This window comes from Monodon monoceros, unplaced genomic scaffold, assembly GCF_005190385.1.
Source record: "Monodon monoceros isolate NGI ecotype Baffin Bay Population unplaced genomic scaffold, NGI_Narwhal_1 Super_Scaffold_18, whole genome shotgun sequence".
NCBI classification, from domain to species: domain Eukaryota; kingdom Metazoa; phylum Chordata; class Mammalia; order Artiodactyla; family Monodontidae; genus Monodon; species Monodon monoceros.
Genome location: NW_021703774.1, coordinates 65,908,354 through 65,921,960, shown reverse-complemented (window position 1 = coordinate 65,921,960; position 13,607 = coordinate 65,908,354).

Here is a 13,607-nt window from a genome sequence, read left to right as displayed (position 1 = left end):
GTTCATTTGTAGCATTTTTTTAGATTCCACATGTAAGTGATATTGTATGGTATTTGTATCTAGGACTTTCAATACTTGACCTCACTGTTGCTCACATTCTTCCTCAAAGGATTAATGTGTGTGACAGCTTATACTGCCACCCAAGTACCAGAGGGTTTGAGTTTGACTTTACACTAGTGGAAATTTTTTTTCCAAATTGCAAAGGTGTATGTAGTCAAAGGAGAATGGGATCAGAAAAATATGCATTTGAACCATAGAGTTTTCACTCACTACTTGTATAACCTCTCGGATAAGTCACCTTGTTGATGGAACGCAGCTTTTCTACCTATAATGTAGTGCACTACAAGTTACCTAGTATATACTGTAAGGTGCTGCTCAGACCTCCTCGAACGAAAGCAATCATTCCCCAGTTGCTGGAAGCATTGGTGACTGACAGCTCTCAGCTGAGTCCCACTTCCGGAGCTGCCCTCAGCCAGTCCCTTCCCTGAAGGCCACCCACATCTAACAACTGGTCAGTTGGTCAATGAAAGGATATAGAAGACCAGTCCCTCTGCCTCAGTTTAGAGCAGCCCTTCAGGAGCATCCCAGGTCAAGAGTTCCTCATGGAGCCAACTGAAGTTTTTGCTGTAACTGCATTCAGAGTTCAACTCCTTTGTCTGCTCAGTCCTACATCCTTTGCTTCCCACAGGCATTGATTCCACAAGTACTCCCCAACAAACTTCCTGCATACACATCTCCATCTCAGTCTATGTTGGGAAGAACTGACCTAAGATATAGCATATATTTTTTGAATGTTAAAACAACATAGGGTATGTAAAGCACAGTATTTGATATAGCATGGTCACTCAATATTTGCTACTTCCCTCCCCTTCCTATTGTTCTTTTCTCTCACTGATTCCTAATGATACTTGACCTAGTGAACCTAGGCCTTCTAACAGGAGGCAATGTCCCTCTTCCCACCTGATCAAAGCTCCTTTTCACATACAAAGGGTTAAAAACATTCTTGGAAAGGCTTTCATCCTCTTGATGGGAGCCACCAAAAGTTTTAAGTTGGTCAGTGACCAGGTCATATTTCTGTTTAGAAAGCTTACTTTGGCCATAGTGTGGGAGAAATTTAGGTAAAACTAGAGGCTGGGAAATGATTAGCAGAAAAAATGGTCTCCACTAAGAAGTGGCAATGAGGTGGGAGAGAAGGAGGTCCATTGCAGACATTTTATAGTTGGGTTTGGTAGCGTTTGGTGACTGTTAGGACATGGGGTCTAAAGGAGAAGGACCTCTAAAGTGACGTTTAGACTTATGGTGTAGTTTCCAGGCATATAGCAATGTCATTCTCTAAGATAAGAAGTATAGGAGACGGAGATAACTTTGGATCAAAATTAGGAGCAAGGGCATAAGATTACTTTGTTGGTTTGGGATAGGTACAGTTGAAGTGGTTTTGGTTCACCCAGATGGAGATTTCCAAGGAGTACTTGAATATATAGAGCTGAATTTCAGAGGAGAGGTATAATCTGGAGAAAAACTTTAGAAACCACCTTTCAAACTTCCTCATCTCACGCTCAGAAAGCTGACGTTTAGAGGTTACCACCTCTGAGGGATTTGCCGAAGCCACGTGGCCAGTTTTTTAAAGCCATGACCAGAAATCAGGTCTCTTGGGTCAGTGTACCCATTCCTTAACTGAGTTTCATTTTGCTCTATTTATATTTATGTTTCCCCAATTTAACAATGCCTACTATACAGTAGGTGTTAAAAGTGTTTGTGGAACGAACATACTAATTGCAACCATTCTTTGAGGTAGGGCTGGCCTCTCCTCTCCACATCATCACTGAAATTTTACCTCAGTGGCATCTTGGAAATCATCAGACCCAGAGAAGTCCTATTAAGCCACCAAATTTACATTTCCCCAGGTGCCTCCTGACCCCTCTTCACTTCCTCTGAGAGCCAGATCTCTGTTGTGCAGGTCACACCCATGGGCAGGGTTTCTGTGGAGTCCACAGACCTGAATGGGAAAATTGATAAAAGCAAGAAGAATAGAAAGAAGGTATTATTTGGGGGCACAGAGGTCATGTAATCAATTCCTTTTTATTCTACATTTGGAAAAACTTAGGCTAAGACCCTGTTCTGGATGATTTATTGAGGTTATCTTATTTAATCCTGGTGAAAAGATCAGCCACTTGTTTTACATGAGGAAACTGAGACTAGAAAGTTTACTTTTCCTGAAGTTCTAAAACTGGTGGATTTGGAACTCAAACCCAAGACTGTCTGGCTCCAAAGGTTATGCTCTTTCCCTCATACCATGCAGCCTTCCAGAGGCTCCCATCGTGTGTGGTTCCAGGTCTTAAGTATAAGCATGGATACCAAACATGTCCATTCCAGTGCTTTCTCTAGGTACCAATAGGCCTTTCAATTTTCCCATCTTAGCAGACCCTGCAGAATTCAGTGCTCTGGGGTCTGGGAGAATCCAGGAGACATTTATGAACATAAAATAGGTAATGGGTCGAGCCCAAGGGAGTGCCTAGTGGGCATCAGGAAATCCCAAAGGAAGGAGAGAACATTTTTGACTTCTAGCCTCAACTCTGCTGGTAACTTGTTACGTGGCCTTGGGTATATCACTTCCCTCTCTTGGTCTTCTAAGATTGAAGAAAATATGGGAAATGCAAATTTTCTGGGCTTCCCTGCTGATGATTTCCAAGTCTTCTCTGTAATGATCATCTCCATCACACAGGGTATGGAAAGAGGTGATGTATGAGGAAAGAGAGAAACTCATCCCTAAGAAGTGGTTTGAGGGCTTTGGAGAAGCAACAATTAGTTTGAATCTTAACAAATGAGTAGGAGTTTGTTAGGCAAACAAGGAGGGGGAGGGGAGATTCCAGGAAGTACAAAAGATTGAGCAAAGGTGCTGAGTGAGTTTGGGGAACTGCAAGTAGTTCAGGAAGGTTACAGCACTTGCTGCAAGGGAGGAGCCAGGTTACAAAATAGACAAGAGACATCCACAGAAGCCAAGTCATGTAGACATTAATTAGTAACCTTGAGGCCCTCTAAACAGTTTATCCTTGAAGATTGTAGGCATGGAGATGTCACAGTCAAACTTGTGTTTTAAAAAGACCCTTCTGCTCTGATTTCTGCCCTCTACCAGAGAATATAGCACAGCAAAGAAAGGAGCTGCTCCTATTGCCTGGGAACTGCAATGGAAAGACATTTTTGGGACAGACCATCCAGAGCCACAGCCAACCTGTAGCCCCTACTTATCTGTTATTCATGACAGCCCTCTTCTCTTCTTGATTGATTTGACAGAAAAATGGTAAGAAGAACACTGTTATCCACACCTCATAGAGCTGCAGAATTAATTAATTACCTCTATTGTTTTTGACAAACACCCCCAGGGGAAAGACTTTCACACTGTGTGATTTTCTAGCCAGGTTTAATAAAGACAGGCTTGCAGATGGGGTCTTTCAAGGAACCACCAGACAGATCAAATAATGACAGTTCTCTGGGAATGAGGTTTTGAAAGAGTTCCAATCCCTTTCTACCCCTCCAGTGGCTTCCAGGCTGTTAGTTTTCACCATGATTGTGGACTTCTGGTTTTAAAGGCAAGAGAGAGGCTAGAGTGGAGTGGGAATGGGGCAAGTTAAAATGCCACAGAGCTCACTGTTCTTACTGGGGTTTAGCCATTTTTCTTGAATAAACATTCCTTGAATTGTTGTAAGCCTTTGGTTAATTTCTAGAATTCTGAAAAAGTTGATTCTGATCATTCCCCACCCCCACCCCCCACCCCAGTTTTCTCATTGCTTTTACAGATGAGAGAATTTTCGGAGGTCCATACTCTGCCATTTTTGCTAACATCCTATTTGGGGGGGTGTGAAATTCTCATTCTATTAAGGGGATTGTCATCTACTAGGTTGATTTTTTTAATTGTCATAAAATTTTTACATCTTCTCTTTGTTTATTGAAGTGATTGTATGCTTTTTCCCCTTTAATGAGCCATTGTGATTGCATAAATAGATTGTTCAAAGTGAAACCATCTTTGCATTCCTGGGATAAACCTATGGTATATCTTATTGGGTTAAGGAATTCCATTTGTTAATATTTTATTTAGAATTTCTATCCACAGTTGAGCTCGGTCTATAATACAGAGAAATAAAAGAAGAATAATTATCATTTGGACAACTGAACTCAGAAAAGTCAGTAACCATGACGTGACTTCCGTGTACAAGGGTTGGCTGTAACTTTTAGTTGGTTCCTCTTGGGAAGTAGGTAAATCCATTTGAGGCTACACATGGCAAATCAGTTAGCGTTAGGATTAGATGAGTTGAAGAAGGCTGAAAAAGAGTGCTTTAAGCAAGATACATGTTTATTATTTCCTCAACTAAACTAAAAGAAGACAAGAGGTAGGCAGTTTATTTTAGTATGGTGATTCTTTGGATATCTCTAGAATATCTGGGATAGCGCTAGGATATGGTGGTTCTACTATCCTTATATTGTAACGCTTGTTCTCATGGTCCAAGATGGCTATTGAAGCTCCATCCATTCATTTTTGTCCCAGGCAGCAGGATGAAGGAAGAAATGAAAAATACTTTCCCATTCATTCTCAGAAATCCCACACAATTTCTGCTTATATAGCAATGGCTAAAACTTAGCTATGTGTAAAGGAGTTGGGAAATGCACCCTTTAGATGAACGGAACACATCCAACTAAACATCAGGGTTTGTTAGTTTGAGAAAAAAAAGGAAGATAAATATTTATTTAATAAGCAATTAGGAGTCTCTACCACCCAGAGAATGGTTTGATCATGGAAGAGAGGACATATTTGTAATCAGATGTATGGGAAGAAGGTGAAGGTGTACATGCTTGCATGAACATTTGCTCGGCAGTCAAGGAGAATGGGGAGGACATCTACCAACATTACGTGCTCATCTCATTTTCTCTGAGAACAGTGTCACAATAGAATTTATCCCTCACATTTATTAAAAGTTAAACGCAAGATTCTTGGTCTGGGTGCTAATTTTACAGGCATGTTTACTTTGTAGAAATTTACCAAGCACTTTTCAGAATGTATGTAATATTCCAATAAGGAAAGATAATGAGAAATAGTGACTGGGAGAAAATACTGACTTTTAAAGTTTTGTTTCAAATCCTTCCCTAATTTTATCCATTTGAGCCACAACACTTTGAACCTATTTTCTCTCCCCTTTGTATAGAAATATACTATTATTTAGCATATAAATATATTTATATTATTTTATTATCATATATAAATACATAATAAAATTTATATAAGTATATATATTTATCAGGATCATTTCTGAGGCCCACACATCTACCTATAAAACCTTGGTATTACATTACATTAATTATCCCATATCTAGAAAAAATTTTATTAAATAAAACCAAATTAATATTCAGAATTTTTCAATGAAATATTTCAAATTTCACAATTTTCTAACTTGCCAACTCACCCTGCAGAAATTTCACATAGAAACACTTCTATCAATACCTGTAACATCCTTGAAGTTTCCCGTACATCAGCGAGAACAACCTATCAAAGCACAAAACTGGCTGTGCAACTTTCCTGCTCAAAGCCAAGCAATGGCTTGCTAATGTTTTTAGGATAAAATTCCCAAGACCCTGCTTGATATGGTCCCTGTTACCCCATCAGTCTTGTCTCCTGCTACACTTTCTCTAGCTTTCCCAGACACACTGGTCTTCTCTCATTCTGAATCTCAGGAGTGGCAAGCTTCTCATGAATTATGGTTTCCTGAATTCAGTTTTGTATCTTTGGTGCTGATGCAAGGCAGGAGGAGGTGGGAATTAGAGCAGTGTCTCTATAGGTGCTGGTCTATGGATCTGTCCGATGGTACCAATAACTATCTCCGACTCTACTTGGAAATTCATAAGAGGATGGGGCTGATTCTCCTCCAGCCTCACCTCTCCAGAGCCCTCACAAGAGATTGGAGAGGGATCACTGGGTCTTTTCAGAGTACCTCCTGCCTTTCCGGTTTTTCTCATAAAAAGAACACCCCAGCCTACTATGGATGTATATAAATTTCTTTACTGAATTGTCCACGGGATCTCAAAAGCCCAAGGAACTTTAGCAAAAACAGCGGTCATAAGAATTTCCATATAAAGCAGAATGTCACAAAGTCTGCAAGCGAAGCTGATTCACCTTGGTGGGGAACCCTAAAAATTTGCCCATTAAATCTTGCCACCTAGATGCCAGTGTTTAGCTTTTCTTTTGATTCTTCAATTTACTCCAAAACCCTTCAGTGAGATTCTCTCCCACCTTTTTTGTTTGGGTGTCTTGCATACAACCAGCTGATACACGAGGCACAGTTTCTGCCCTTTCAGTCCTTTCTCATCTTTTGCAAATACAAATGCCCTGGCTTTGCCCTGACATTGCTTGAAATTCTCCTTTGCTCAATCAAAGTTGATTTTGAAGTGGAGAAAGGTAAATTCTAGTCTAAAGGGTGAGGGAGAAAATGGGTCCATTCCATTCTCATTGAGTCGCCTTGTCAGTGAAATTTTGCAGCTGATTTTCTCACTAGCATTCCTAAGAAATAAGCAAACATCAGTCACATTAGGGAAATGAGATTTTTTTTTGGGGGGGTGCTGTGTGGCATATGGAATCTTAGTTCCCCACCAGGGATCATACCTGCGCCCCCTGCACTGGAAGTGTGGAGTCCCAACCTCTGGACCACCAGGGAAGTCCCAGAAAAATAAGACTTTTCTTATTGATCTGACCCTGACTTTTGTGAAATTAAAGTCCCAGAATTATTGTGCTAAGGAACATTTGATTCTTTGAGAACGGGTTTATTTTTCAAGAGCCACCGCCCAAGATAGCTATTTTCCACCTAGAAATGTGGCAATAGCTTATTTTAGATACTTTTAAATTCAGACCCCTCCAGCAGCCAGGTTAGTTTTTTCTTCCAGAGCATCCCTGCTTCATGCTCCTTTCCTCTTTCTTAAAGGCTCCTCCACACACCCGTCCCTGACCTATCTAATGTCTGCTCATTTTTCAGCCTCTGATTCCAAAGGGAAGCTCTCTCTGACCCTCAAAACCAGATCCAGTCATCCTGGTTTGCATATGCTCAGCTCTCACAAGCTCATCTGTCTAGCAGTTGTCATATCTGACACCTGTCGCATTGTCATAATTGAAATTAAATTACCAATTTTCCTCTGTGCTGACTCCACACTTCCAGTGCAGGGGGCGCAGGTATGATCCCTGGTGGGGAACTAAGAGTAGAATGTAATCTGCATGAAGGCAAGAACTGTGTCTGTCTTTCTACATGCTATACCTAGAATGGTGTTTGAATCATAGCAGCTGCTCAATAAATATATATAACCACTTTTTAAAATCGTCTGAACTTGGTTGTTTGGACACTAACATCAAAGGATATGCTTTTCCCCCCATTTACATCAGGACTATGTCAAGCTGCCTTCTGTCACTTCAGGATGTTTTGGGAAAATCCCTCAGTTTCATTTTCATCACTTCTAGTAATTTAACAGTACAGTTCAATGTAAAACTCCCCTTTAACCTCTTCCTGTCACTCCAGCTCAGGTTTGCCTCATGGTCCAAAAAGTCTATAATAGGGAGGGGGATATGGTTTAAACTCCCCCACACCCCTCCTCTTGTACCTCGCCCATTTCCAGCTTCTCAAGTGGTTTTAGGTCAGGGAGGAAAGGGCCAAACTCTTTCTTAGTTACTTGGCTTCTTTTGGTTATCTCTGTTTCTCCGGATAATACTAATCCACTGTAGATGCCTTCTCTGACAGATATCTGAATATTGGCTCTTTGGTGGAGCATGGGTTTGAATGTCTTGGCGGTGGTGGGGGTGAGGAGTTCTCCACTGAAGAGTGCTGATGTGGGAGATGTTCTCTGGCTTCGCCTCTTCCTGCCCTTCCCCGACTCAACTCCCTCTGATGATGTACCATACAACCTCCTGCTTCTGAGACCTGCCTTCCTAGTGGCCAAGGTGGCAAGACAACTGAAACCTGGTACTGTCTGCAGAGTCCACTGTGGAAGCTCATACATGTCAAGGAGTAAGTGTACAGGCTGCTTCTTCATCTAGCTCCAATGTCGTGTTTCTACCTCAGGGAAGATCAATGGACCTACTGCCCAACTAGAGAGTAAGATGTTAATCTACACTTCCTTTGCACATCTTAAATCTCTCATGTAGTACTTTCAGGGCCCCCTTCATCTGGCATTGTGGAAAGGGGACCACACTCCTGAGGAGGGGAGGAGAAAGTCACAGGTCTCTCCAAACTCCAACAATCTTGATCCTGATGATTTTCTCTTCTCTCCCTAGTCTTCTGCTTATATAGAAGGGGGATGAAGAGTGCTGGGGTGATTGCTGGGGTAGCAAAGTCAGTTCAGTCACCCATGACTAAACCTAGACATTGTGCTATCCATGATTTATTTGCAGCTCTATTTAGAATGTGAGGTCTCTTTCTTGTAGCTCTAAATGAGAGGCATTTGGAAAAGTCCTGCCAGGAACTCCATTACAAATATCTGTTGATCCAGCCTCCACGGAGGGCAGAGGGGCAGGGGATTGAGCTGTTACCGATGGACAAGGATTTAATCAGTAGTGCCTAATGGAAGCTCCATAAAAACCCTAAATAAAGGGGTTCCAAGAACTTCTGGGTTGGGGAACCCATCCACAATTTGGGAGAGTGGCGGACCCTAAACTCCACGGTGACAGAAGCTCCTGGACTCTGGACCCTCCCCGACCTCACCCTCCACCTCTTTCTCTGGCTGTTCATCCCTTTATCATAAATGGAAAGACCTTCAAGATGGCGGAAGAGTAAGGCGTGGAGATCACCTTCATCCCCACAAATACATCAGAAATACACCTGCATGTGGAGCAACTCCTACAAAACACCTACTGAACACTGGCAGAAGACCTCAGACCTCCCAAAAGGCAAGAAACTCCCCACGTTCCTGGGTAGAGCAAAAGAAAAAAGAAAAAACAGAGACAAAAGAATAGGGATGGGACCTGCGCCTCTGGGAGGGAGCTGTGAAGGAGGAAAGGTTTCCACACACTAGGAAGGCCCTTCACTGGCGGAGACGGGGGTGGGGATGGCAGGCGGGAAGCTTCGGAGCCACGGAGGAGAGCGCAGCAACAAGGGTGCAGAAGGCAAAGCGGAGAGATTCCCGCACAGAGGATCGGTGCCGACCAGCACTTACCAGCCCGAGAGGCTTGTCTGCTCACCCACTGGGGCGGGCGGGGGCTGGGAGCTGAGGCTCTGGCTTCGGAGGTCGGATCCCAGGGAGAGGACTGGGGTTGGCGGCGTGAACACAGCCTGAAGGGGGCTAGTGCTCCACAGCTAGCCAGGAGGGAGTTCGGGAAAAGGTCTTGACCTACCAAAGAGGCAAGAGACCATTGTTTCAGGGTGCACGAGGGAAGGGGATTCATTGTTTCGGGGTGCACCGCCTAAACGAGCTCTAGAGACGGGCGCAAGCCACGGCTATCAGTGCGGGCATAAAACGCTAAGGCTGCTGCTGCAGCCACCAAGAAGCCTGTGTGTGAGCAGAAGTCATTATCCACACCTCCCCTCCTGGAACCCTGTGCAGCCCACCATTGCCAGGGTCCCATGATCCAGGGACATCTTCCCCGGGAGAACACACGGCACACGTCAGGCTGTTGCAACATCATGCTGCCTCTGCCGCCACAGGCTCGCCCCGCACTACGTACCCCTCCCTCCCCCCGGCCTGAATGAGCCAGAGTCCCCTAAACACCTGCTACTTTAACCCCGTCCTGTCTGGGCGGGAATAGACGTCCTCAGGTGACCTACACTCAGAGGTGGGGCCAAATCCAAAGCTGAACCCCAGGAGCTGTGCAAAGAAGAGAAATGGAAATTACTCCCAGCAGCCCCAGGAGCAGTGGATTAAATCTCCACAAGGAACTTGATGTACCCTGAATCTGTGGAATACCTGAATAGACAACAGATCATCCCAAAATTGAGGTGGTGACTTTGGAAGAAGCAATATATATATTTTTCTTTTTTCTCCTTTTGTGACCGTGTATGTGTAGGCTTCTTTGTGTGATTTTGTCTGTATAGTTTTCCTTTTACCATTTGTCCTAGGGTTCTGTCTGTCAGTTTTTTTGTTATTGTTTGTGTTTTGTTTTTGTTTTTTGGATAGTTTTTAGCACTTGTTATCATTGGTGGATTTGTTTTTTTGCTTTGGTTGCTCTCCTCTTTCGTTCCTTTTTTATTTCTTTTTTTATTACTTTTTAATTTTTTTATATTTTTAATAATTATTTTTTATTTTAATAATTTTTAAATTTTATTTTCTTTCTTTCTTTTTTTTTCTCCCTTTTCTTCTGAGCCATGTGGCTGACAGGGTCTTGGTGCTCTGGGCAGGTAAGTCCTGTGCCTCTGAGGTGGGAGAGCTGAGTTCAGGACTTCAATCCACCAGAGACCTGGCTCCACATAATATCAAACAGTGAAAGCTCTCCCAGAGATCTCCATCTCTATGCTAAGACCCAGTTCCACTCAACGACCAGCAAACTACAGTGCTGGACACCCTATGCCAAACAACTAGCAAGACAGGAACACAGCCCCATCCATTAGCAGAGAGGCTGCCTAAAATGATAATAAGACCACAGACACCCCAAAACACACCATCAGACGTGGACCTGACCACCAGAAAGACAAGATCCAGCCTCATCCACCAGAACACAGGCACTAGTCCCCTCCACCAGTAAGCCTACACAACCCACTGAACCAACCTTAACCACTTGGGGCAGACACCAAAAACAATGGGAACCTGCAGCCTACGAAAAGGAGACCCCAAACATAATAAGTTAAGCAAAATGAGAAGACAGAGAAACACACAGCAGAAGAAAGAGCAAGGTAAAAACCCACCACACCAAATAGATGAAGAGGAAAGAGGCAGTCTACCTGAAAAAGAATTCAGAGTAATGATAGTAAAGATGATCCAAAATCTTGGAAATAGAATGAAGAAAATACAAGAAATGTTTAACAAGGACCTAGGAGAACTAAAGAGCAAACAAACAATGATAAACAACACAATAAATGAAAATAAAAATTCTCTAGAAGGAATAAATAGCAGAATAATTGAGGCAGAAGAATGGATAAGTGATCTGGAAGATAAAATAGTGGAAATAACCACTGCAGAGCAGAATAAAGAATGAAAAGAATTGAGGACAGTCTCAGAGACTTCTGGGACAAAATTAAACGCACCTACATTTAAATTATAGGGGTCCCAGAATAAGAAGAAAAAAAGAAATGGACTGAGAAAATATTTGAAGAGATTATAGTTGAAAACTTCCCTAATATGGGAAAGGAACTAGTTAATCAAGTCCAGGAAGCACACAGAGTCCCATACGGGATAAATCCAAAGAGAAACACGACAAGACACAAATTAATCAAACTATCAAAAATTAAATACAGAGAAAAAATATTAAAAGCAGCAAGGGAAAAACAACAAATAACATACAAGGGAATACCCATAAGGTTAAGAGCTGATCTTTCAGCAGAAACTCTGCAAGCCAGAAAGGAATGGCAGGACATATTTAAAGTGATGAAAGGGAAATAACTGCAACCAAGATTACTCTACCCAGCAAGGATCTCATTCAGATTCTATGGAGAAATTAAAACCTTTACAGACAAGCAAAAGCTAAGAGAATTCAGCACCACTAAACCAGCTTTCCAAACAATTGCTAAAGGAACTTCTCTAGGCAGGAAACACAAGAGAAGGAAAAGACCGAAAATAACCAACCCAAAACAATTAAGAAAATGGTAATAGGAACATACATATTGATAATTATCTTAAATGTAAATGGACCAAGTGCTCCAACCAAAAGACATAGACTGGCTGAATGGTACAAAAACAAGACCCAGGGACTTTCCTTGTGGTGCAGTGGTTAAGAATCCACCTGCCAACGCAGAAGACAGGGGTTAGAGCCCTGGTCCGGGAAGATCCCACATGCTGCAGAGCAGCTAAGCCCATGTGCCACAACTACTGAGCCTGCATGCTGCAACTACTGAAGCCTGTGCACCTAGAGCCCATGCTCCGCAACAAGAGAAGCCACCCAAATGAGAAGCCCGTGCACTGCAACGAAGAGTAGCTGCTCCTCACCGCAACTAGAGAAAGCCCATGTGCAGCAATGAAGAACGAACACAGCCAAAATAAATAATTTCATTTTTTTAAAAATGTTTAAAAATAAGAAACAAGACCCATATATATGCTGTCTACAAGAGACCCACTTCAGACCTAGGGATACATACACACTGAAAGTGAGGGGATGGAAAAGATATTCCATGCAAATGGAAATCAAAAGAAAGCTGGAGTAGCAATTCTCACTTCAGAAAATGTAGACTTTAAAACAAAGACTATTACAAGAGACAAAAAAGGACACTACATAATGATCAAGGGATCAATCCAAGAAGAAGATATAACAATTGTAAATATTTATGCACCCAACATAGGAGCACCTCAATACATAGGGCAAATGCTAACAGCCATAAAAGGGGAAATTGACAGTACCACAATCATAGTAGGGGACATTAACACCCCACTTTCACCAATGGACAGATCATCCAAAATGAAAATAAATAAGGAAACACAAGTTTTAAATGATACATTAAACAAGGCGGCCTTAATTGATATTTATAGGACATTCCATCCAAAAACAACAGAATACACTTTCTTCTCAAATGCTCATGGAACATTCTCCAGGATAGATCATATCTCTTGGGTCACAAATCAAGCCTTGGTAAATTTAAGAAAATTGAAATCATATCAAGTATCTTTTCCAACCACAATGCTATGAGACTAGATATCAATTACGGAAAAAATCTGTAAAAAATACAAACACATGGAGGCTAAACAATAGACTACTTAATAACCAAGAGATCACTGAAGAAATCAGAAAAATACCTAGAAACAAATGACAATGAAAACACGATGACCTAAAACTATGGGATGCAGCAAAAGTAGTTCTAAGAGGGAAGATTATAGCAGTACAATCCTACCTCAAGAAACAGGAAATATCTCAAATAAACAACCTAACCTTACACCTAAAGCAATTAGATAAAGAAGTATTAAAAAAACCCCAAAGTTAGCAGAAGGAAGAAAATCATAAAGATCAGATAAGAAATAAATGAAAAAGAAATGAATGAAACAATAACAAAGATCAATAAAACTGAAAGCTGGTTCTTTGAGAAGATAAACAAAATTCATAAACCATTAGCCAGACTCTCATCAAGAATAAAAAGGGAGAAGATTCAAATCAATAGAACTAGAAATGAAAAAGGAGAAGTAACAAATGACACTGCAGAAATACAAAGGATCATGAGAGATTCCTACAAGCAACTCTATACCAAAAAAATGGACAACCTGGAAGAAATGAACAAATTCTTAGAAATGCACAAACTGCCAAGACTGAACCAGGAAGAAATAGAAAATATGAACAGACCAATCACAAGCACTGAAATTGAGACTGTGATTAAAAATCTTCCAACAGGGCTTCCCTGGTGGCGCAGTGGTTGAGAGTCCACCTGCCGATGCAGGGGACGTGGGTTCGTGCCCCGGTCCGGGAAGATCTCACATGCCGCAGAGCGGCTGGGCCCGTGAGCCATGGCCGCTGA